Source organism: Sminthopsis crassicaudata, chromosome 2 (assembly GCF_048593235.1).
Source record: "Sminthopsis crassicaudata isolate SCR6 chromosome 2, ASM4859323v1, whole genome shotgun sequence".
Lineage (NCBI taxonomy): Eukaryota > Metazoa > Chordata > Mammalia > Dasyuromorphia > Dasyuridae > Sminthopsis > Sminthopsis crassicaudata.
In genome coordinates this window covers 189,958,221-189,984,673 of record NC_133618.1, presented here as the reverse complement: position 1 = coordinate 189,984,673, position 26,453 = coordinate 189,958,221, and positions in this window count along the sequence as shown.

Below are 26,453 nucleotides of genomic sequence, written 5' to 3'. Positions count from 1 at the left end.
ACACATTCTACATTTCAGCTACATTGATTTACTAACAGTTCCTGCAAACAGGACACTCATCTCCCAAATCATCTCCTAACTTCCCGAGTTTCCCTCAAATCTCAATAAAAATTCCATTGTCTTCAAAAAGCCTTTCCTGATCCCCTTTAAAATAATTTCTGTCCCTCTCTCTGAGATTATCGCCAATTTATTCTGTATAGAGTTTCCCTGTACATGTTCTTTTATTTTTTTATTTAATTATAAATTTTTGACAGTATATATGAATGAGTAATTTTTTTTATAACATTATCCTTTGTATTCATTTTTCCAAATTATTCCTTCCCTCCCTCTACTCCCTCCCCTTGATGACAGGCAATCCCATACATTTTACACTTGTTACAATATAACCTAGATACAATATATGTGTGTAAATACCATTTTCTTGTTGCACATTAAGTATTAGATTCCGAAGGTGTAAGTAACCTGGGTAGATAGACAGTAGTGCTAACAATTTACATTCACTTCCCAGTGTTCCTTCTCTGGTTGTAGTTGTTTCTGTCCATCAATGACCAATTGGAAGTGAGTTGGATCTTCTTTATGTTGAAGATATCCACTTCTATCAGAATACATCTTCATACAACATTAAGTATACAGCGATCTTCTAGTTCTATTTATTTCACTCAGCAACAGTTGATGTAAGTCTCTCCAAGCCTCTCTGTATTCCTCCTGCTGGTCATTTCTTACAGAGCAATAATATTCCATAACCTTCATATACCATAATTTACCAAACCATTCTCCAATTGATGGACATCCATTCATCTTCCAGTTTCTAGCCACTACGAAAAGAGCTGCCACAAACATTTAGGCACATACAGGTCCCTTTCCCCTCCTCAGTATTTCTTTGGGATATAAGCCCAATAGCAGCAATGCTGGGTCAAAGGGTATGCAGTTTGATAACTTTTGGGGCATAGGTCCAAATTGCTCTCCAGAATGGTTGCATTCTTTCACAACTCCACCAACAATGTATAAGTGTCCCAGTTTTCCCACATCCCCTCAACATTCATCATTATTTGTTCCTGTCATCTTAGCCAATCTGACAGGTGTGTAGTGGTATCTCAGAGTTGTCTTAATTTGCATTTCTCTGATCAGTAGTGATTTGGAACACTCTTTCATATGAGTGGATATAATTTCAATTTCATCATCTAAGAATTGTCTGTTCATATCCTTTGACCATTTATCAAATGGAGAATGGTTTGATTTCTTATAAATTAGGGTCAGTTCTCTATATATTTTGGAAATGAGACCTTTATCAGAACCTTTAATTGTAAAAATATTTTCCCAATTTGTTACTTCCCTTCTAATCTTGTTTGCATTAGTATTGTTTGTACAGAAACTTTTTAGTTTGATGTAATCAAAATCTTCTATTTTGTGATCAATAATGATCTCTAGTTCTCCTCTGGTCATAAATTCCTTCCTCCTCCACAGGTCTGAGAGGTAGACTATTCTCTGTTCCTCTAATCTATTTATGATCTCATTCTTTATGCCTAAATCATGGACCCATTTTGATCTTATCTTGGTATATGGTATTAAGTGTGGATCCATATCTAATTTCTGCCATACTAATTTCCAGTTTTCCCAACTTTTTTTTTTCAAATAATGAATTTTTTTCCCTAATGTTGGTATCTTTGGGTTTGTCAAAGACTAGATTGCTATATAGATGTACCCTTTTTTTCCTTTGTACCTAATCTGTTCCACTGATAGACTGGTCTATTTCTTAGCCAATACCAAATGGTTTTGGTGACTGCTGCTATATAATATAGCTTTAGATCAGGTACACCTATACCACCTTTATCTGACTTTTTTTTCATTAGTTCTTTTGCAATTCTCAACATTTTATTCTTCCATATGAATTTTGTTGTTGTTTTTTCTAGTTTCTTGTGAGTCTGATTGGTATAGCACTAAATAAATAGATTAGTTTGGGGAGTATTGTCATCTTTATTATATTCACTCGGCCTATCCAAGAGCACTGAATCTCTTTCCAATTATTTAAATCTGACTTTATTTTTATGGCAAGTGTTTCATAATTTTGCTCATATAATTCCTGACTATTCTTTGGTAGATGCATTCCCAAATATTTTATACTCTCAACATTTGTTTGGAATGGAATTTCTCTTTGTATCTCTTGCTGTTGCATTTTCTTGGTGATATATAAAAATGCTGAGGATTTATGTGGATTTATTTTGTATCCTGCAACTTTGCTAAAATTCTGAATTATTTCTAATAGCTTTTTAGCAGAGTCTTTGGGGTTCTCTAAGCATACCATCATGTCATCTGCAAACAGTGATAGTTTGATTTCCTCATTTCCTACTCTAATTCCTTGAATCTCTTTCTCGGCTCTTATTGCCTAACCTAGCCTTTCTAGTACTATATTGAATAGTAACGGTGATAGTGGGCAAACTTGTTTCACTTCTGATTTTACTGGGAAAGGTTTCAGTTTATCTCTATTGCATATATTGCATATTATGCTTACTGACGGTCTTAAATATATGCTCCTGATTATTCTAAGGAATAGTCCATTTATTCCTTTACTCTCAAGCGTTTTTAGTAGGAATGGATGTTAGATTTTATCAAATGCTTTTTCAGCATCTATTGAGATGATCATATGGTTTTTATTAATTTGATTATTAATATGGTCAATTATACTAATAGTTTTCCTAATATTAAACCAGCCCTGCATTCCTGGTATAAATCCTACTTGATCATAGTGTATTATCCTGGGGATGATTTTCTGAATTCTTTTTGCTAATAACTTATTTAAAATTTTAGCATCAATATTCATTAAGGAAATTGGTCTATAGTTTTCTTTCTCACTTTTCAATCTACCTGGTTTAGGTATCAGTACCATGTCTGTGTCATAAAAGGAGTTTGGTAGGACTCCTTCATCCCCTATTTTTTCAAATAGTTTATATAGCATTGGAGTTAGTTGTTCTTTAAATGTTTGGTAGAATTCACATGTAAATCCATCTGGTCCTGAGGATTTTTTCCTGGGGAGTTGATTAATAGCTTGTTCTATTTCTTTTTCTGAAATGGAACTACTTAAGCAATTTATTTCCTCCTCTGTTAATCTAGGAAGCCTATATTTTTGGAGGAAGTTATCCATTTCACTTAAGTTATCAAATTTATTGGCATAAAGTTGGGCAAAGTAACTCATTATTTCTCTAATTTCCTCTTCATTGGTGGAAAGATCCCCCTTTTCATTTGTAAGACTAACAATTTGATTTTCCTCTTTCCTTTTTCTGATCAGATTTACTAAAGGTTTATCTATTTTATTGGCTTTTTCATAAAACCAACTCTTGGTTTTATTTATTAATTCAATAGTTTGTTTTTTTTTACTTTCAATATTATTGATTTCTCCTTTTAATTTTTGTATTTCAAGTTTGATTTTTGGTTGGGTGTTTTTAATTTGGTCTTTTTCTAGCTTTTTAAGTTGCAGGCCCAATTCATTAATCTTCTCTTTCTCTATTTTGTTCAAATAAGCCTCTAAAGATATAAAATTTCCCCTTACTGCCACTTTAGCTTCATCCCACAGATTTTGGTATGATGTCTCATCATTGTCATTATCTTGGGTGAAATTATTAATTATTTCTATAACTTGCTGTTTCACCAGTCATTCTTTAAGATGAGATTATTCAGTTTCCAATTACTTTTTGGTCTATTTACCCCTAACTTCTTACTGAATGTAGCTTTTATTGCATTGTGATCTGAGAAGAAGACATTTATTATTTCTGCCTTCCTGCATTTAATTTTGAGATCTTTATGTCCTAATATATGGTCAATTTTTGTATAGGATCCATGAACTGCTGAGAAGAAAGTATATTCCTTTCTATCACCATTCAGTTTTCTCCAAAGGTCTATCATACCTAGTTTTTCTAATGTTCTATTTACTTTTTTAATTTCTTTCTTATTTGTTTTGTGGTTTGATTTGTCTAAATCTGAGAGTGCAAGGTTGAGATCTCCCACTATTATAGTTTTACTGTCTATTTCTTCTTGCAACTCTCTTAACTTTTCCTTTAGAAAGTTAGATGCTATACCACTTGGTGCATATATGTTTAGTATTGATATGACTTCATTGTTTATGCTACCTTTTAGCAGGATATAGTTTCCTTCCTTATCTCTTTTAATTAGATCAACTTCTGCTTTTGCTTGATCTGAGATAAGGATGGCTACCCCTGCTTTTTTGGCTTTACCTGAAGCATAATAGATTCTGCTCCAACCTTTTAACTTTACTCTATATGTATCTCCCTGCTTTAAGTGTGTTTCCTGCAGACAACATATTGTAGGGTTCTGACTTTTGATCCAGTCTGTTATTCGTCTCCATTTGATGGGAGAGTTCATCCCATTCACATTTACAGTTAAAATTACTAATTCTGTATTTCCTGCCATCATATTATCCCCAGATTATGCTTTTTCCCTTGACCCCCCTGAACCCCTTCCCCAATATTTAATTTATAAACCCCACTTGTGATGCACAGCCCTCCATTTTTAGTATCCCTCTCCCCTCCTTCCAAGTCCCTTCCCTTATTCCCCTTTTCCTTTTTCCTTTTCCCCTCCCCCCTTTTAATGAGGTGAGAGACAATTCTCTGAAAAACAAATATGTCAATTATTTACTCTTTGAGCCTATTTTGATGAGAGTAAGATTCACACAATGTTTCTCCCCCTCTCTAAATTCCCTCAGATATGGTATATTTTCTATGCCTCTTTCTGGGATGTAGTTTCCCTCTTTTTATCACTCCTTCCCCTTTTTCTGATACTACCCCTTTCACTTTACTACTCCCCCCCCCTTTTTTTATAATCAAATTATCCATGCGGACTTTCTATTTATCCACAACAGAGATACAGTTCTCAAGAGTTCTTTTTACCTTTTTCTTTTTCTCTGCAGTCTTGTGGATGTAGATCAAATTTTTTGTTTAAGTCTGGTTTTTTTCTTAGAAACAAATGGAATTCCTCTGTTTCATTGAATGACTATCTTCTTCTATGGAAAAAAATGCTAAACTTAGCTGGGTAGTTTATTCTTGGTTGCAATCCTTGATCTTTTGCCTTTTGGAATATCAGGTTCCAGGCCCTTTGATCTTTTAATGTGGAGGCAGCCAGATCTTGAGTGACCCTTATTGTGGCCCCTTGATATTTGAATTGCTTTTTTCTAGCTTCTTGCAATATTTTTTTATATTTTCTGGTAATTCTGCAGCTTAGCCACAATATTCTGTGGAGTTCTTTTTTTAGGGTCTTTTTCAGAAGGTGTTTGATGAATTCTTTCAATGCCTATTTTCCCTTCTGTTTCTATTATCTCTGGACAGTTCTCTTTGATGATTTCCTATAAAATAGAATCGAGGCTCTTTTTTTGGTCATAGTTTTCAGGAAGTCCAATGATCCTCAGATTATCTCTCTTAGATCTATGTTCCAGGTCTATAGATTTTCCCAGTAAGTATTTGACGTTATTCTCCAGCTTTTCATTTTTTTGTTTTGTTTGACTGATTCTTGGGTTCTCAATGAATCATTTCTATTTGTTCTGTCCTGATTTTTAATGAGTTATTTTCTTCATTCACATTTTTTAGTTCTTTTTGTATATGCCCAATTGAGTTTTTAAATGAATTATTTTGTTCTATTGAATTTTTTCCCATTTCCCTAATTTTTTTTTAGAGAATTATTTTCTTTTTCCAATTCAGAAATCCTATTTTCTTGAATTATGGATTGAAATATATTTAGACAAAGCCACTAGAAAAATATTATTGAAATATTCCAGAACGATCATCTAGGAAACAGAAACCAAAATAAAATACAAACAGTTACAGGATTTAGAGATCTTAGAGGCCATCAGAAGAATGTCCCCATCATGCAGATGAGAAAAGAGAAATAGAGAGGTTGTGCCCAAGCTTCATAAAACTAGCAGGCATCTGAGATGGGATTGGAATGAATGTCCTCTTGACTAAAAAGCATTGGCCTATCCATTGCACTACCATCTGTTTTACTCATCAGATGGTGATTGGAGGGTGGAATGAGAAAGCAATTTTATTTTCTATTTTCTACTTGAGCTACTAAAATGGAACCCTCTGCTTATTCCAATTACTCCAAAAAAAAAGAACACAGAATTCATATCATGAACATAATTCAAATGAAAAGAGAAAGTCATAAATTCACATACATTATTTTGAACAGAAATTAAATACTTTCCCAGGGATAGCATAGAAACCCACACAGCTGTGTTTCTTTATTACAAAGAAGCTCAAATGAACAATGTTTTTACTATTTTATTTCTGATCACTTCTTTTCATTTTGCTCTACCAAAAATACAGAGAAAAGCACCCAATGTGTACCCTCATTTCCTCTTGAATCCCCAGCACTTAGCACAGTATCTGACGCTTATTAGGATCTTAAAAATGCTTGCTGATCAATTAGTTGATTTTTGTCTTTAAGCTGTGCACCTATCATAGAACCTTGGCAGTAACAGTAATAATGCATAATTCCATAGCAGCATCCCCACAACAATGAAAAACAGATTTTGCAGTAAAGAAACTGAATCTAAGCTTAGTGAAATATTTTGTTCAAGATTACATAGCTATTGTCAGAAAACTGAATTTGTGTTTATGTGTTCTGATACCATGCTTTGCTTTCCTTCCTTCCTTCCTTCCTTCCTTCCTTCCTTCCTTCCTTCCTTCCTTCCTTCCTTCCTTCCTTCCTTCCTTCCTTCCTTCCTTCCTTCCTTCCTTCCTTCCTTCCTTCCTTTGCCTAACACTAAATAAAATGATCATTTCTATATTTTGTTGTAACAGAATGGTATGACTGTACATGAAACTATAAAATAAGTTACAGAGTCTGCTTTTCTTTTTAATCATATGATACATTCAATATAGAACTTTCAAAGCTTTCCCTGCTTTTCTGTGATTTCTTAAAGCCTCAGATTGAAAAATATAATAATCTAATTTAATAAAATGGTATAATCAAACAAAAGAAATTTTCTACATTAGCTATGTGAGGAAAAAGTTTCATTTTACAATATGAGTACATTGACTTTCATGAGGCATTATCATCATTGATTTTTTTGAAATCATGGTAGGCATTACATAGATTAGTGTATTTAAATCTTTCAAAATTATTTATAATTAGTTATATACATTGCTTTCCTAGCTCTCTTAATTTCACTTTGTACAAGTTCATACAAGTCTTCTAAGATTTTTACAAAATCATCCCTTTCCGAATATTTTACAATGTAATTTGTTCAACTATTCCTCCAGCTGATCATCATTTTTAGCTTTCAGTTACATGCTATTATAAAAAGGTTGCTATGTATTTTTGTATATACTTTTTTTGTACATTTTTCTTTTATTTCTCTGAGTGAATAAGTATGATTAATTTTTCTCAGTCCTTTCAGCATTCACTTTTTCCATCTTTTATCATCTTTGCCATTCTAATAGGTGAGACAGAACATCAATATAGTTTTAAGTTGGTTATCACTAATTATTAGTAATTTAGTATACTTTCCATTTTACCGATATCTTGAGATCTTACCATTATAAAGTTGTCAGCTCCTTTTGTATCTTGAAAATGAGACTTTGATTAGAGAAATTTGCATCAAAGGGCTTTTTGTTGTTGTTGTTGTTCACTTTTTTGACTCAAAATTTGTATAATATTAGTTTTAGTTCCCCCCCCTGGTGTTTTTTGCATTATACTCCATTGCCTATATTACTAAGAATTATAAAAGCATTACAAAATAGGATTTTTATTGATAAAATTTACTTTTGTTCAGATAATTAAATTAGATTTTTAGACATTAAGTAGAACAGGATAAAACATACACACATATTGTGGGAGGTATTTATATCTATATCTATATCTATATATCCATATCTATCTCTATCTATCTATCTATCTATCTATCTATCTATCTATCTATCTATCTATCTATCTTTCTATCTCCTGATCAGGATTGCAATCTGTTAAAATTAATTGTTGTTAATTTTTGTTAAAATTGTTGAACCCTTTAGGGACTATTGTTAGGGCATACTATGTTTTTTTTGAAAGTTATGGCAGTGAGATTTAGACTTCTTAATAGAAATTCCTGGAAGCTAGAGTCTTCTGAAGAATATGTAAATGATATGCATTGTTTGCTGGACTTTTTAGCTGTATATTAGTTTAAAAATATTAGTAATCAAGATTGATTGGAAAATATCTTGTACTTTTTTTGTGGAGATACTCATGCAGAATTCTTATTTAGCATTGTAATCACTACTAGAAAAGCCTTTAGAGATCTTTTAGTTCAACTCTTTTATATTACAGATGTAAGATCTATATAGATATAAAATTGAGAAAGACAAAATTATTTTAGAGAAATGAAATGACTTACATAAGGTTATACAGTTGGAAGGTAACAGGTTATCTTTGACACATCACAGTTCCTCTGACTAATTCTAGAGCTCCTTTTATTACATTGCTTCTTACTGATTGATTACAAGAAATGGTATGCTAGAATGAATAGTGGACTTGGAGTCAGAAGAGGCCCCTGTCCCTATCTCAATGACTGTGTGATCACAATTATTTAACCTCTCTACTTAACCTCTATAAGTACAAAAATGTCTTTTGTATTTATTTCACAGTGTTATCTTGATGAACAAGTGAGATATTATATGAGTAGCCCTTTAAGTACCACTGAAATGGTACTAATTTTTTCTCTTTACTTATAGTCAAATCCAAATATTTGACATAACCATCTGCTCCCAGAATAGTTAAAAGAACATATTATATACAAGAAAAATCACCTGAATCTAGTAGGCTTCATTTTACCTGTTTTATGCACACTGAGCTGTAATTAGATGACCTTTTTTTAAATTTTTTTTTATTATATATATATATTTTTTTATAATATTATCCCTTGTATTCATTTTTCCAAATTACCCCCCCTCCCTCTATTCCCTCCCCCCGATGACAGGCAATCCCATACATTTTACATGTGTTACAATATAGTCTAGGTACAATACATGTGTGTGAATATCATTTTCTTGTTGCACAATAAACATTAGAATCCGAAGGTACATGCAACCTGGGCAGACAGATATTAGTGCTAACAATTTACATTCACTTCCCAGTGTTTCTTCTCTGGGTGTAGCTACCTCTGTCCATCATTGATCAACTGGAAGTGAGTTGGATCTTCTTTATGTTGAAGATTTCCACTTCCATCAGAATACATCCTCATACGGTATTGTTGTTGAAGTGTACAGTGATCTTCTGGTTCTGCTCATTTCACTCAGCATCAGTTGATTTAAGTCTCTCCAGGCCTTTCTGTATTCCTCCTGCTGGTCATTTCTTACAGAGCAATAATATTCCATAACCTTCATATACCACAATTTACCCAACCATTCTCCAACTGATGGACATCCATTCATCTTCCAGTTTCTAGCTACAACAAAAAGAGCTGCCACAAACATTTTGGCACATATATGTCTCTTTCCGCTCTTTAGTATTTCTTTGGGATATAATCCCAGTAGTAGCGCTGCTGGGTCAAAGGGTATGCACAGTTTGATAACTTTTTGGGCATAATTCCAGATTGCTCTCCAGAATGGTTGGATTCTTTCGCAACTCCACCAGCAATGTATTAGTGTCCCAATTTCCCCACATCCCCTCCAACATTTATCATTATTTGTTCCTGTCATCTTAGCCAATCTGACAGGTGTGTAGTGGTATCTCAGAGTGGTCTTAATTTGCATTTCTCTGATCAGTAGTGATTTGGAACACTCTTTCATGTGAGTGGACATAGTTTCAATTTCTTCCTCTGAGAATTGTCTGTTCATATCCTTTGACCATTTATCAATTGGAGAATGGTTCGGTTTCTTATAAATTAGGATCAGTTCTCTATATATTTTGGAGATGAGACCTTTGTCAGAACCTTTGTTTTTAAAAATATTTTCCCAATTTGTTACTTCCCTTCTAATCTTGTTTGCATTAGTATTATTTGTACAGAAACTTTTTAGTTTGATGTAATCAAAATCTTCTATTTTGTGATCAATAATGATCTCTAGTTCTCCTCTGGTCATAAATTCCTTCCTCCTCCACAAGTCTGAGGTAGATTATCCTCTGTTCCTCTAATCTATTTATTATCTCCCACTTTATGCCTAAATCATGGATCCATTTTGATCTTATCTTGGTATATGGTGTTAAGTGTGGATCCATATCTAATTTCTGCCATACTAATTTCCAGTTTTCCCAACAGTTTTTTCCGAATAATGAATTTTTATCCCTAATGTTGGAATCTTTGGGTTTGTCAAAGATTAGATTGCTATAGATGTACCCTTTTTTGTCCTTTGTATCTAATCTGTTCCACTGATCTACCGGTCTATTTCTTAGCCAATACCAAATGGTTTTGGTGACTGCTGCTATATAATATAGCTTTAGATCAGGTACACTTAGACCACCTTCCTCTGAGTTTTTTTTTCATTAGTTCCCTTGCAATTCTCGACCTTTTATTCTTCCATATGAATTTTGTTGTTATTTTTTCTAGGTCATTGAAATAGTTTCTTGGGAGTCTGATTGGTATAGCACTAAATAAATAGATTAGTTTGGGGAGTATTGTCATCTTTATTAAATAAAGGCATTTATTAAGATTTACTTAATCAGTGGTCATAGCCTTCATGAGGGAATTAGCAGCACAGAAAAACAAGAAATGATTTTTATAGAGTAAATGTTTTCCCCACTTTGTACTTCTATGTTAGGCATTGCCAGGGGCACCTGGACACCTACTGAGTAAGACATGCCAAGGGCTGGTTTGACCTTGGAGACACTGTCTAACTAGGCTCTGTGGGAATGGGTGTAGCAGAAGGCTCTGTTTGAGAGCATGGGGGCTTATGTCAGGATCTCCCTTTGATGATAATTCCAAGAATCAGGGCTCAGGAAATGCTGTGGGACTTAACCTACTTCCTATTCCTCTCTCCTGCCCTCTTCTAGCTTTAAGATTTAAAGAATAGAGACTTTACAAGTATAATTAACTAGGTGTTACCTCTAAATAAGCAACGGAGTATGGAGGGAACATAAAAAATAATTATTTTATAAAGTATTGAATTTTATAAATATAGTGTATAGCTATAATCTTTTAAAAATTTGCTTTGTTCTTTTTTGGTCACAATATTGTTATGCCTCAGTTTCCCTGCCTCAGTTTCCCTAAATTGTTCTGCCTCAATTTCCTTTAGTTGTTCTGTCTCAGTTTCCCTGAATTGTTCTGCCTCAGTCTCCCTGGTGGCAAACCCCCTTCCTGGCCATTAAGATTGAGGTAATTAGGATTGGGAGCCCTGACCACTAGAATTCCAAATTCAAATGGCTTATCTAAAATACCTAGATGGCAACCCCTCACCCCATCTCCTGGTCAAGATCTCCTGTCTCTAGCATCTTCACTTATTAGAATTTATGATCCTTGCTCTTTCTTAAAATTTATAAATATTTTAAAATTTAAATTAATTCTTAAAACCATTAAATAATTCACATATTCTTTACCTTATTTCCCTCCCCAATTTGTGAATGAAAAAAAAAAAAGAAAGAAAAGAGTATTTTGTATAGTCAAGCAAAACAAAGCAAACCAAAAACTTCTGCATTGGTTACTTGAAATATCTGTTTAATTCTGTGCTCTGACTCCTTTATTTTTCTAGCAGGAAATGCATATCATATTTATTACACTGAACAGACTTACTAATTATTTCAAGGTTCTTTGTCTTTACCTAATTTTTATTGTTGATTATGTTCATTTGATTCTACATCAGTTCATATGTCTTCCTAGCTTTCTTTGAAACTACTCCTTTCTTAATTTCTTATAGCACAGTAGTAATTAAATCACATTTACATGTCAAATTTATTCATCCATTCCCCAATTGATAAGAATCTTCTCTAATTGTCATTCTTTTTTACCTTAAAAAAGCCATTAATTTTTTTGGTACTTACTTAGTGTTTTGTTTTGCTGAGGACTAATTCCTTCTTTAATTTATCCTCCCTCTAATCCCTTCTCCCTTCTCCCCCTTCTTTCAGGATTCCCTGATAAATAAAGCATTTCTCTGACCATATCTGTGTGTGTATTCATTTCCACCTTTAATCATTTCAGATGAAAGGGAGAGTCAAATATCAGTCTCTTCCCAATCTCCTCCTTCTGGTTTATCTAAATGACTATTTGAGTGGCAGGACGATGTGAAATATTTTTCCCTAACTTGATATTCCCTTTCTCTCCCCCAGTATTTCTCTTGTCCTATCTTTTCATTCTTTTCTCAAAAATCATCAAAACACAGAATCATTCAAAGGCCTTAACTAATTAGAATTCCTGTATTATCTGTGATATTTGGGTTCATTCAGAGGAATATTAAGTTTCTTTTTAAATAAGTTTCTTTTTGGAGGTAAAAGGTATATTCTATTTCTGGTTTTCCTTCTGATCCTAAGAGATCTGAGCAGATTTATTTTTAAAATTTCTTGAAATATAATGCTTAGAATTTTGGGGGTATGACTTTCAGGTGGTACAATAATTAACATTTTTCTCTTCTGTTTTCCCATGGAAATTATTTTTTATTTGATCTATTTGCTTTGTGGAATCAATGGTTCTATTTGGTCCATTCTAAATTTACCAGAGCGTTTTCTACTTAAGCAATGTATGATATCACTTCTGTCTGATTATTAATTCCTTTGCCACTTTTTTTCTTCTTTAGGTCTATTTTTTCATTTGTTTTCTCCTAGCACTTTGATTTTATTTATAAAATGATTTTTAAAACTCTTTTAAAAGTTCATCTCTTGGTTCATCTCTGATAGGCATGCTAGCTGAATGTGTGTGCAAGCTCTGTTTTTCTTCAAGGATTTGCTTATAGATATTTTGGAGTCATTCACTTCTTCTGTTTGTGTACTGAATACCTGTCATTATAATGGAGATTTGTGGTATGATTCCGTTGTTTTTTGTTTTTTTTTTTTAATTCCAGTCTATTTCCCAATTTCAGATTTGATGTTAGAATTGGGATTTGCTCACTTCTGGAAGAAATATCTAGAAAGAACATGCTGCTTTCTTAAAAGGCCACTTAGGCATGAGACTGGTCTTACCCCTAAACATGCCATTCTTGGGTACAAGAATGATGATACTCACATATTGATATTTTGGTGTCTTGATATCGATCTATAACCTCATGTTGCTCTGGTACCTAACCTCTCTCCATAATGGAGTGCTCAACATGGGACAGATTCATCTGCCTTATTTTGCTCTTAAATTGCTCTGTCTTGTCTTCCTTTGGAGACTTGGCTTTCTATTTCCAGCTTGGGTAAGTCTTCTCTCTATGACTTTATTTTATTACTCCTTCAAAATTCAGACCAGTGGCTTTTCTAGATGTGCTGAAAGGAGTTTTGGGTGAAGCTTGTTTTACTTTTGCCTGCTATTCCAACAGTAATAATTTTAAGACATTTAAATTTAAAGATCAAAAATTTCAAATGAATATAACTATTCTCAAGTTATTTCAATATAAAATACATATATATGTATAGACATATGTATTTTATATTGAAATCAGATTATCATATTATTCTTACAAAGTGAAATGATGTCAAGAAATATAACATACAATGGTGTTTTTAACTTTGGCTTTACAAACTTAATAGTCAAATGATATAAATAGTGCTATGATACAAATCATCTGTTTTATGAATATATACTAACTGATGGTGATAGAGAATGTTTTATTAAGATGTGATTTAATCCAGCTCAAATTTGGCTTCATTTGTGCATACAATATTAAATAATTGATGTACAATATTTAGGGAAAATTCAAGCTGTTAGTCTTGCATTTGAATTTTATTTGGATAGTTGAACTTTTTATTAGAAAAGTGAATATTCATGTAAGAAATGTACTAAAATACGAAACAATTTTGATCCTTGCTTTTAAAAATGATCTTACTGCCACCACCTCTGAGGTGGGGTAACCCAGTATGGAAAATATCATATTTACATGACCAGAAATTTGTTATTTGCAATGGATAAGCATTAGAAGATTGTCCAATAAAATCAGTGACAAAGTAAGGATATCTTTTACCTTCTCTATGACTTGAGGAAGTACTATGTATGACAATCAGATATAGAAAATATAACATATAGGTCAAAAGATATGAACAGACAATTTTCAGATGAAGAAATTTAAACCATTTCTACTTATATGAAAAAGTGCTCTAAATCACTATTGATCAGAGAAATTCAAATTAAAACAACTCAGGTACCACTACACACCTCTCAGATTGGCTAAAATGATGGGAAAAGATAATGATGAATGTTGGAGGGGATGTGGGAAAACTGGGGCACTAATATATTGTTGGTGGAGTTGTGAAATGATCAAACCATTCTGGAGAGCAATTTGGAACTATGCCCAAAGGGCTATCAATATATGCATATCCTTTTGATCCAGCAACTTTTCTACTGGACTTATATCCCAAAGAGATCTAAAAGGAGGGGAAAAGATGCACATGTGCAAAAATGTTTATAACAACCCTTTTTGTAGTGGCAAGAAACTGGAAATATGTGGATGATAATCAGTTGGAGAATGCTTGAATAAGTTATGGTATTTGAATGTAATGGAATATTATTGTTCTATAAGAAATGATCAGCAGATAATTTCAGAGAGGCCTAGAGATAATTATGTGAATTGATGCTAAGTGAAGTGAGCAGAACCAGGAAATCATTGTACAAGCAAAAAAAAAAATTATAAAATGATCAATTCTGATGGGCATGGCTCTGTTCCACACCATGATTTAGCCCAGTTCCAATGATCTTGAAATGAAGAGAGCCATCTACACCCAGAGAGAGATCTGTGGGAACTGAGTGTGGACCACAACATAGCACTTTCACTCTTTTTGTTGTTGTTTGCTTCCATTTTTCTCATTTATTTCCTTTTTGATCTCATTTTTCTTGTATAGCAAGATAATTGTATAAATATGTATGCATATATTGAATTTAACATATATTTTACCATATTTGCTATTTAGGGGAGGCAGTGAGGGAAAGGAGGGAAAATTGGAATACAAGGATTTTTAAGGGTTGATGTTGAAAAATTATCCATGCATATATTTTGAAAATTAAAAAGCTTTAATAAAAAAAAATACACATATACAAAGTAAGACACTCTTTTGTGCATCATGGAATCCCATTGGCATTCTGATGAATCCTGGAGCAATCTTTGCAGAATGGTCATTTGGGAACTTCTGAATCTCTCCAGACCTCAGATTTCCCCCTTGCAAAATTAAGGAATTAGGCTAGAAAACATTTAAGAGTTCTTCTAGCTTTAGGATGCCAGGAATTTGATTTTGTACATTCCTGGTTTCAAAATCTAAGATTGTCATTGTTTAATCTACCATCTCCTCCATGAAAAGAGTTCTCTGAACATTAATAAAAAGTGATAAAAAAAGATTGACTTTGGCCTACTTTCTCTATTCAGTCAGGTCTATTTCAAATTACTCTTAGAGAGTGACCACAATTATGCAAATTAAAAATAATATTAAGAAACATGAGAGCACAGATTAAATGAAATCTTGGTTCCAGAGGAAGAATGTTAACATATACTTTCTTCATCTTGCTAGGGAAGTTTTAGATTATGGGAGTGGACTATTACATACACTGTGGCAGAACATTTTTTTTGTTGTTGTTGTTTAGGATATTATGTGGATATAAATTTTTATTGGGAAGGTATCATGATTTAACCAAACAAAAAAAATACATCAATAAAAGATATTATCATCAATAATACATTTTTTTTTTACTTTGACACAAGCTGTTTTTATTTATCTCTGTTAATTTAAAAGACTTATAAAAGGACTTGAAATATAACTTAAACATAGGTTTTAACAAACATGTCATTTTAAGATATACTTAAATTTGAACTTCCAGCAAAAATTATGGAGAGGACACATGCATATATCTAAGGTCTTTCTTGCCCTCAGAATACTTTTTTTTTTCATGCAAGGCCTTAGAATTAGTGCTTGACTGAAAAAAAAATCCACAAATAATTATCAACAGAAGATATCCTCAAAATTTGCCAGAAAAGGTCTGTTTTTGCTCATGGATGGAGACAGTTAGATAGGGCGCAGACTGCAGGCAGGCAATAAGAGCATGGAAGGCAACTCACACTGAGCAGACCAGAGGAGGGGTGGGGTGTGATCTCAGCCATTTATGTGAGGAGAAGTTTACCACAGTGTGGCTACTTTGCCCTGGCAGCAAGCCAGTAGATCAGCAGAGAAGCTATAAACACAAAGCACAGCCATTGCTGTCCTGCTGCTGCCTCACTACTACATCCTGCAGTCTGTTGAAAAAGCCTAATAATACCATCTGGCCCAAAAAAGCAGATCACATTTGTTTTGTTTTTTTATTTGTTGATTTGTTTTCTTTGATTTTTTCTTTGACAAAATAAGCAAAAAATTAAAGCAGGCTCTAACAATAGATAGCTTCTATATGGATAAAGAGTAGACTTCAAAATCTGAGGAGACTAAAAACAGACTGACTCCAGATGAATCCCCAAAGGGGGATATGATGTGGTCCCCAACATACAAGACTCTCATAGAAGAAATTAAAAAGGCTCTTACAAGAGAGCTAGAAGAAAAATGGGGAAAGGAAAGGAAAGCTTGGAAAAGGGTTTGGATAAGTCATCCCACTCATTTAAAGATAGAGTGGATAAAGAAATCAAATTCCTGAAAAACAGAATTAGTGAATTGGAAAAGGTACACAATTCCAAAGAAAAAAAAGGGCTTAGACACTATTTTCCAAGAAATTATCAAAGAGAACTGCCCAGATGTTATAGAAACAGAGGGTAAAATAGACATTGAAAGAATTCATCAATCACCTACTGAAAGGGACCTTAAAATCAAAACTCCAAGAAATATTGTGGCTAAATTCCAGAACTATCAGACCAAGGAAGAAATACTACAAGCAGCTAGAAAAAACAATTCAAATATAGAGGAGCCATAATAAGGATTACTCAGGATCTAGCCGCTTTCACATTAAAGGATCAAAGGTCCTGTAATCTGATATTCCAAAAGGTTAAAGAACTTGGTATGCAGCCAAGAATAATTTACCCAGCCAAAATGAACATTTTTTTTTCCAAGGAAGAAGATAGACATTCAATGAAACAGGTGAATGTCTTCTCTTTCTGATGAAAAAACCAGAACTAAACAAAAAGTTTGATCTCCAAATAGAGGACTCAAGAGAAACATAAAAAGATAAAAAAAAATCTTGGGAACTGTATTTTTGTTATAAATATATATAAAGAACACATGTATGATTTAGTTTTACAGTTATAATAAAAAAATAAACTAGAGGTAGGAAGAAAATTGTACCAGAAAAAGGGTAATATAGAGGTACTACATCTCATGAAGAGGCAAAGGAAACCTATTATATTTGAGGGAAAGAAGGAGGGGGATGAACATAGTGTGTATCTTACTCAGAATTGGCTTAAAGAGAAAAATATTAGACATATTTGATCTACAGAGAAACTTCTCCCACCTCATTGAAAAGTGGGAGGGGAAAAGTGAAAAGGGAAGGAGTAAGCTAAGCAGAAGGGAATATAGAAATTGTGAGGAAAAGGGTTAAGAGGGAAAGGGGAGGAACTCTAAGGTGGGGAGAGGGATTCTAAAAAGAAAGGACTATGAGAGGCAAGTGGTGCTCACAAGTTTAATACTGGGGATGGGGATAAGGGAGAAAGAAAGAAGAAAACATAAGCAGGGGTTAACAAGATGGCAACTAATATAGAATTAGTAATTTTAATGATAAATGTAAATGGGGTAAACTCCCTCATAAAGCAGAAGTGGATAGCAGACTGGATTAAAAGCCAGAATCCTACAATATGTTGTTTACAGGAAACACACTTGAAGCAGGGTGATACATACAGAGTAAAGGTAAAAGGCTGGAGTAGAATCTACTATACTTCAGGTGAAGTAAAAAAAGCAGGTGTAGCCATCCTGATCTCAGATCAAGCAAAAGCAAAAATTGATCTAATTAAAAGAGATAAGGAAGGGTACTATATCTTGCTAAAGGGTAGCATAGATAATAAAGCAATATTAATATTAAACATATATGCACCAAATGGTGTAGCATCTAAATTCTTAAAAGAGAAATTAAGAGAGGTAAAAGAAGAAATAGACAGCAAAACTATAATAGTGGGAGATCTCAACTTTACACTATCAGAATTAGGTAACTCAAACCACAAAGTAAATAAGAAAGAAGTCAAAGAGATAAATAGAATATTAGAAAAGATAGGTATGATAAATCTCTGGAGAAAACTAAATGGAGACAGGAAGGAGTACACTTTCTTCTCAGCAGTTCATGGAACCTATCCAAAAATTGACCATATATTAGGACATAAAAACCTCAAATTCAACTGCAGAAAGGCAGAAATAATAAACTCATCCTTTTCAGATCATGAGGCAATGAAAATTACATTCAATAAAAAGCCAGGGGAAAATAAATCAAAAAATAATTGGAAACTAAATAATCTTATCCTAAAGAATGAGTGGATGAAACAGCAAATCATAGACATAATTAATAACTTCACCTAATAAAATGACAATGATGAGACATCATACTAAAATGTGTGGGATGCAGTCAAAGCTGTAATAATGGGAATTTTATATCTCTAGAGGCATACTTGCATAAAATAGAGAAAGAGAAGATCAATGAATTGGGCTTTCAACTAAAAAACTAGAAAAGGAACAAATTAAAACTCCCCAGTCAAACACTAAACTTGAAATTCTAAGAATAAAAGGATAGATTAATAAAATTGAAAGTAAAAACAACAACAAAAAAAACTATTGAATTAATTAATAAAACTAAGAGATGGTTTTAATAAAAAACCAACAAAATAGATAAACCCTTAGTGAATCTGATTAAAAAAAGGAAAGGGGAAAATCGAATTGTTAGTCTTAAAAATGAGAAGGGAGGACATGCCACTAATGAAGAGGAAATTAGAGCAATAATTAGGAGTTACTTTTCCTAACTATGCCAATAAATTTGATAACTTAAATGAAATGGAAGAATACCTTAAAAAATATGGCTTTCCCAGACTAACAGAGGAAGAAGTAAAATGGTTAAATAGTTCTAATTTAGAAAAAGAAATAGAACAAGCTATTAATCAACTCTCTAAGAAAAAATACCCAGGGCCGAATGGATTTACATGTGAATTATACCAAACATTTAAAGAACAATTAACTCCAATATTATAAACTATTTGAAAAAATAAGGATTGAAGGAGTCCTACCAAATTCCTTTTATGACATAGACATGGTACTGATACCTAAACCAGGTAGGTTGAGAAAAAGAAAATTATAGACCAATCTCCCTAATGAATATTGATGCTAAAATCTTAAATAAAATATTAGCAAAAAGATTACAGAAAATCATCACCAAGATATCCCCAGGACCGAGTAAGATTTATACCAGGAATGCAGAGTTGGTTCAATATTAGGAAAAATATTAGCATAATTGACTATATCTATAACCAAATTAACAAATACCATATGATCATCTCAATAGATGCAGAAAAAAGCATTTGATAAAATCAACATCCATTCCTAATAAAAATACTTGAGAGTATAGGAATAAATGGACTTTTCCTTAAAATAGCCAGGGACATCTATTTAAAACTATCAGCAAGGATCATATGTAATGGGGATAAACTGGAACCATTCCCAGTAAGATCAGGAGTAAAACAAGGTTGTCCATTATCACCATTACTATTCAATATTGTATTAGAAACACTAGCTTCAGCAATAAGAGTTGAGAAAGAGATCAAAGGAATTAGAGTAGGTAATGAGGAAACCAAACTATCACTCTTTGCAGATGATATGATAATATACTTAGAGAATTCCAGAGATTCTACTCAAAAGCTATTAGAAATAATTCACAACCTTAGCAAAGTTACAGGATACAAAATAAATCCACATAAATCCTCAGCATTTTTATACATCACCAACAAAATCCAACAGCAAGAGATACAAAAATAAATTTCATTCAAAATAATTGTTAATAGCATAAAATATTTGGGAATCTATGTACCCAAGGAAAGTCAGGAATTATATGAGCAAAATTGCAAAACACTTTCCACACAAATAAGCTTAGATTTTAACAATTGGAAAAATATTAAGTGCTCTTGGATAGAGCACTCCATAATGGAGAGCAATTTGGAATTATGCTCAAAAAGTTATCAAACTGCATACCCTTTGATCCAAAAGCATTTTTACTGGGATTATATCTCAAAAAGATATTAAAGAAGGGAAAGGGACCTGTGTGTGCCAAAGTGTTTGTGGCATCCCTTTTTGTAGTGGCTAGAAACTGGAAATTGAATGGATGCCTAACAATTGGAGAATGGTTGGGTAAATTGTGGTATATGAATGTTATGTAATATTATTGTTCTGTAAAAAAATCATCAAAAGGAAGAATACAGAGAGGCTTGTAGATACTTACATGAAGTGATGCTAAGTGAAATGAGCAGAAGCAGGAGATCATTATACACTTTAATAACAATACTGTATGAGGATGTATTCAGATGGAAGTGGCTATCTTCGACAAAGAGAAGATCTAATTCAGTTCCAATTGATCAATGATGGACAGAATCAGCTACACCCAGAGAAGGAACACTGGGAAATGCATGTGGACTACTTGCATTTTTGTTTTTCTTCCCAAGTTATTTTTACCTTCCAAATCCAATTCTTCCTTTGCAACAAGAGAACTGTACGGATCTGCCCACATATATTGTATCTAAAATATACTTTAACATGTTTAACATGTATAAGGTTGCCTCCCATCTAGAAAAGGGGGAGGTGGGAGAGAAGGGAAAAGTTGTAGCAGAAGTAAGTGCAAGGGACAATGTTGTAAAAATTACTCATGCATATGTTCTATCAATAAAAAGATATAATTTTGAAAAAAGATACACATAGATTCAAGAGTAACATTTACCATGTTGCTACAGAAAATTCTAAATTGAAGTGATACTATCTTACAGAGTTGATTCAAAATGAGAAATATTAAGTATTAGATAGACAAAATTCTATCATGCTTAAAGATATGATATGTAGTGAAATCATATCAAGATCTAAATATTCATATAAAGAATTACAGGAAATTTAGGAAGAAAATATTAATTGACTTACAAAAAGGCTGAATTCAACAGTAGAAGATAATAATGTTATTATTTCTCCTTCATTTTCAAAGAGGTCCAAAGTTATCAAAAGTTATCAGCCTTACTCTCTGTTCCAGAGTCATTAAAGTCTAGTAGCAGGCCTAAAATCAAAATAATTAGAGGTAGTCCAGGAGGCAGTGGGTGACTTTGGCATCTTTGATGTTTAATGTTTTCTAAGCACTCCTTAATGTGTGCTTCAGTTGCCTTCATAGCTACTGGAACAAATTGTTCTTATATGCCCATTGTATAAGTCTTCATGCTTGGGATAGCCTTGTAGGGAACGCTAATACTCCACTATCTGAATATGATATATGAAACATAAAGGAGAGGAGAGAGAAATTTTAGATATAAATAGAATACTGAAAAGTAGTATTTTATCATTATTTGGGAAAAAGTGAATAAAAAACCAGATAACATACATTTAAAATATATCTAGAATAATTATAAGATAATGATCATTAAAGTTAAAGATAAATTCAGAAAGCCAGTCATTTCAAATATGACATTTATGGCTCATAATGTCATAAAAATGGACGTGAACAAGGATGATATTTTTTGGAGACTAAAAAAGGTATTAAATAATTCTTGGATTATAGAGCACTTTGGAAAAGTGCACATTATGGAAAAAGTGACAGAGAACATTTACTAAAATATAAATACAATATATAAAAATAAATGTAATAAAACATATAATATTCAGAAACAAATTTATGTATTTAGATAAATTAGTAGAATAAAAAGAGAGAATTGATGAAGTGAGGTTAAAATTTTAAAAAATTAAAATTAAAATTAAAAATAAGAAAAAATCAAAATAATATTCAACAAGTTACCACAAAGAATTTCTTTTAAAGCAAAAAGTTAAAATAATAAAAAACTGAATTGATAAATAAAGCAAAGAAACAAATTTCCTTTAAAAGATGAATATAACATATAAATGACAAAAATTTTTAATGAGTATGCATAAATGGGGGAGATAAATAAGAAATAATCTAAATCAGAAATGAGAAAGGGAGAACACAATAAATTAAAAATACAAAAATTGAAGCTTTGAGAAAGAAAAATTAAAAATACAAAAATGAAAAATGAAAAGCTTAGAAAATGAGAAAGAAAACTATGGATTAGGTACATATATATATATATATTCATGCATATATGCATCAAATACATACATGTACATATGTTAATAAGAAAAGCAAACTTTCTACCTAATTCTTTTTATGGGACAATATTTTGGAATTTAATTTCTGGAAAGAATAAGTTGCATAGGAAACTATGTCAATATATTTTATGAAAATGAAATTAAAACATTGTATAATATATTAAAGTATTGCATTGCTGTATTTATCAGCATACAAAAGTATTATCTATTATCCAACAAAAATTTATACCAGGAATTAAAAGATATTAATACTAGAAAAACAATCAGCAAAATAGACAATTATGTCTTAGAAAATAATAAAATCTTGTGAACATATCAACAGATACAAATAATCGAATTCCCCCTAGTATAAGAAGCCCTTCTCTCTCTTTTTGTGACAGTTCCCTCCATGATTATCTCCAATTTATCCTGTATATTTCTTATTCAGGCATGTTTATATATTTGCATATTACATCTTCTATTTAAATGAGAGTTCCTTGAGAGCAAGGGATAGTTTTAACCCTTTTTTAATACCATATTTTAACACATAGGTGATTAATAAATTCTTGATTGACATTAGAATGCATTCTTGTTTTTGCTCTTTGTTTATATTAATATGTCCAGTATTTAGTTCAGTGCTGGGAATATGGTAAGTGTTCAATATATGTTTACTGATTGATTGACTGGTGAGAATATTCCACCTTAATCTGATTGTATTTCTTTGAAATAATTATTTGAGCTTAACCATTCCTCAGGGGTATTTCTCAGTTTTTCATATCTATGGTTTAGAGCTTTAGATCTTGCTACCTTGTATTCTTGGAGGTTATTTTGTGATCATCTACTTATAATATCATAATCCTTACTGGTATGCTTCTCCTTAACAATCTGCTAATAGATTTACATAGCTTTTAGCACACGTATTACTATGACCTAATAAGAGCAATTGGTACAAAACAATTCTACAATTAACCTGGTGTGCACTTTCTCAAATACATGTACACATAGTATCTATCCATTGGAAAAAAGGATCAAACTTAAGAGTGTAATATTTAATAAGAGGTGTGTGTAGACTTCATATACGACAGAGGAATTCATAATTCCTCATACTGAAGAGGCAGGAAGTTCATTCTCTTTTCCTAGAGTCTTCATGTAGGTTCCCTTATGTGGCTTTAGATAGATTTCATATCCATACCTCTTCCTTGCTCTGAAGGGTCACACTTCTTGAAACTATTTCATTCTTCACAGGACTATCTCACTATATCCCTGCTTGTCTTTAACATGTGGTTCTGTCACAAATTAAATATAATTTTCTTTCAGTGCAGTAATTTTAATTATATTTTCAATGAAGATCATGGAAAGAGAAGAGAAAGTTCCCTCCCTTTCCTTTGGTATCTTTTGATAGAAGCAAAAGGGTATGCCTTTACAAAGAGCTACATATTATGGAATCCACTATAGAAATAATTGATTCTTTTGCATATGGGACCAAATGGAATGATTGATGGTTTTATCCAATTAAAAGTGATTTCTTAATATTGCATCAATTTGCACTCATCCTGTGGCCAAAGCTCTATAATTCTCTCAAATAATTAAATATCTATTTGCCCACTAGCAGATGTGTATTCTAGGAAAATTCCTTAACATGTAACTTTACATGTATATATATATATATATAGGGGTTAAATGACTTGCTCAGGGCTACACAGCTAGTGTTAAGTGTCTGAAACTGGATATGAACTCCCATCCTCTTGACTTCAGCACTGGTGCTCTATCTACTTAACCATCTAACTCTCCCATAATTTTATATTTTGTGATTAAATTTTGTGTTCTGTGATCATGTTTGAGATGAAGACAGAAACTGACCATTACATTTTCTCTGCAATATACTTAGTTTTTAAATGCTTAATTTGCATTAAGAACTTTGGTATAAGGTAAAGACCACTGACTCTGAAGTTAGAGGAAACTTAAAATCCCATTTCTGATAGGCAGCTATGTGATCTGATATATATTGTGATATTGAGGCAATGTTCTTGGGCCTCAGAATCCTTAGCTTTAAAATTTGGGATTTGAAATAAATGGCTTCCATAATCCCTTCTAGTTTTGCATCTATGCTTTGACCCAGCAGTGTCATTACTGGATCTGTATTCGAAGGAAATCATAAAGGAGGGGAAAAGATTCACAAGTGCAAAAATGTTTGTAGTAGCTCTTTTTATGGTAGCAAAGAATTGGGAAATAAGTAGCTGCCCATCAATTGGGGAATATGGTTGAACAAGTTATGGTATATGAAGATAATGGAATATTACTATTCTATAAAAAATAATGAACAAGCTGACTTTAGAAAGGCCTGGAAATATTTATGTGAACTGATGCTGAGTGAAATGAGCAGAACCAGGAATACATTGTACACAATAATAGCAAGCATGTGCAATGATCAACTATGAAAGACTTAGTTCCTCTCAGTGGTTCAGTGATCTAAGGAAATCCCAATAAACTTTGGACAGAAAATGCCATCTGCATCCAGAAAAAAGAACTAAGGAGACTGAATATAAATCAACACATACTATATTCACTTCTTTTTTCTATTTTTTTTTTTTATCTCTACCATAGTTTTTTCTCTTTTGATTTGACTTTTCCTCTCCCAACATGATTCATAAAGCAATGTATGTTATAAATAAATTAATTAGTTAAAAAAGCTTTACTTCTATGATGCTATGGATTGTTAATATTCTACTCTTTAAATCATGCTAGCCATTTTGTAAAGTTTAAAATTCATCTCCCTTTTTTTGAATCATTCTTAAGGAAAATATATTGTTTAAAGATCAACAGAGTAGATTTATAATTCAAAGAAATTTCAAACTAGTAGAAGAATTAAATAACATATGGTCCAATTTGTTCATTTAGCAGCAATGGAAATAAAAGTTTCTTCAATTGAAATTGCCTAAAGGTAAGCTAAATGGAGAGATAATTAGAGCACTGGACCTGGAGTCAGGAAGACTCATCTTTGTGAGTTCAATCAACCTTACGACATTTACTAGATGTGTGACCCTGTTTACCTTAGTTTCTTTGTTTATAAAATAAGCTACAGAAGGAAATGGCAAGACTCTTTAGTATCTCTGCCAAGAAAACCAGAAATGGAATCACAAAGAATCAGAAAAAAAGCTGAAATACTGGACAACAATAACAAAAAAAAGTCATATTGCTGAGATTAGAATTCAAATTCATTAATCTGATGGTAAGAAACTACATAGGAACATAAATTTTGTAAGTTACTTAGTGACTGACAGTTGAATTATTTTAGCATGGGCATATTTTAGGAATGAAATAAGGAATTTTTTCCTTATAAATTACAAATTCCAACTCACAAGTTCCAACTGCAACATATATATTTTGTATCACATTATTCCAAGTAGAGGATAGAATACCCTTTAGGGAATAATTTAATATACTAATTCAACATGTTCTGTGCACATGTAGCTTATAGGAGGGAACATTAAATATTATTAAATATTATGTGACTCACCAAGTTATTTTCCCTTTCAGGTTTAATCTTTTTAATTTTTAAATTTTTTTTTTATTAAAGTCTTTTAATTTTTTTTTTTTTTTTTTGATGCTGGTGTTAAGTGACTTGCCCAGGGTCACACAGCTAGGAAGTGTTAAGTGTCTGAGACCACATTTGAACTCAGGACCTCCTGAATTCAAGGTTGGTGCTCTATTCACTGTGCCACCTAGCTGCCCCCCTGGTTTAATCTTAACAAAACAACAAAAAAGAAATCTGATTTTGATGATCTTATCAAGAATGCTTGGTTTCTGCTGTTGCTTTTATTTTTTGAAATTAAAAAATGTAAGAAGAAAGGAAGGAAGGAAGGAAGGAAGGAAGGAAGGAAGGAAGGAAGGAAAGAAAGAAAGAAAGAAAGAAAAGAAAGAAAGAAAGAAAGAAAGAAAGAAAGAAAGAAAGAAAGAAAGAAAGAAAGAAAGAAAGAAAGAAAGAAAGAAAGAAAGAAAGAAAGAAAGAAAGAAAGGAAGGAAGGAAGGAAGGAAGGAAGGAAGGAAGGAAGGAAGGAAGGAAGGAAGGAAGGAAGGAAGGAAGGAAGGAAGGAAGAAAAAAAGAAAGCTCTGAATCCTTATGATGGATTATC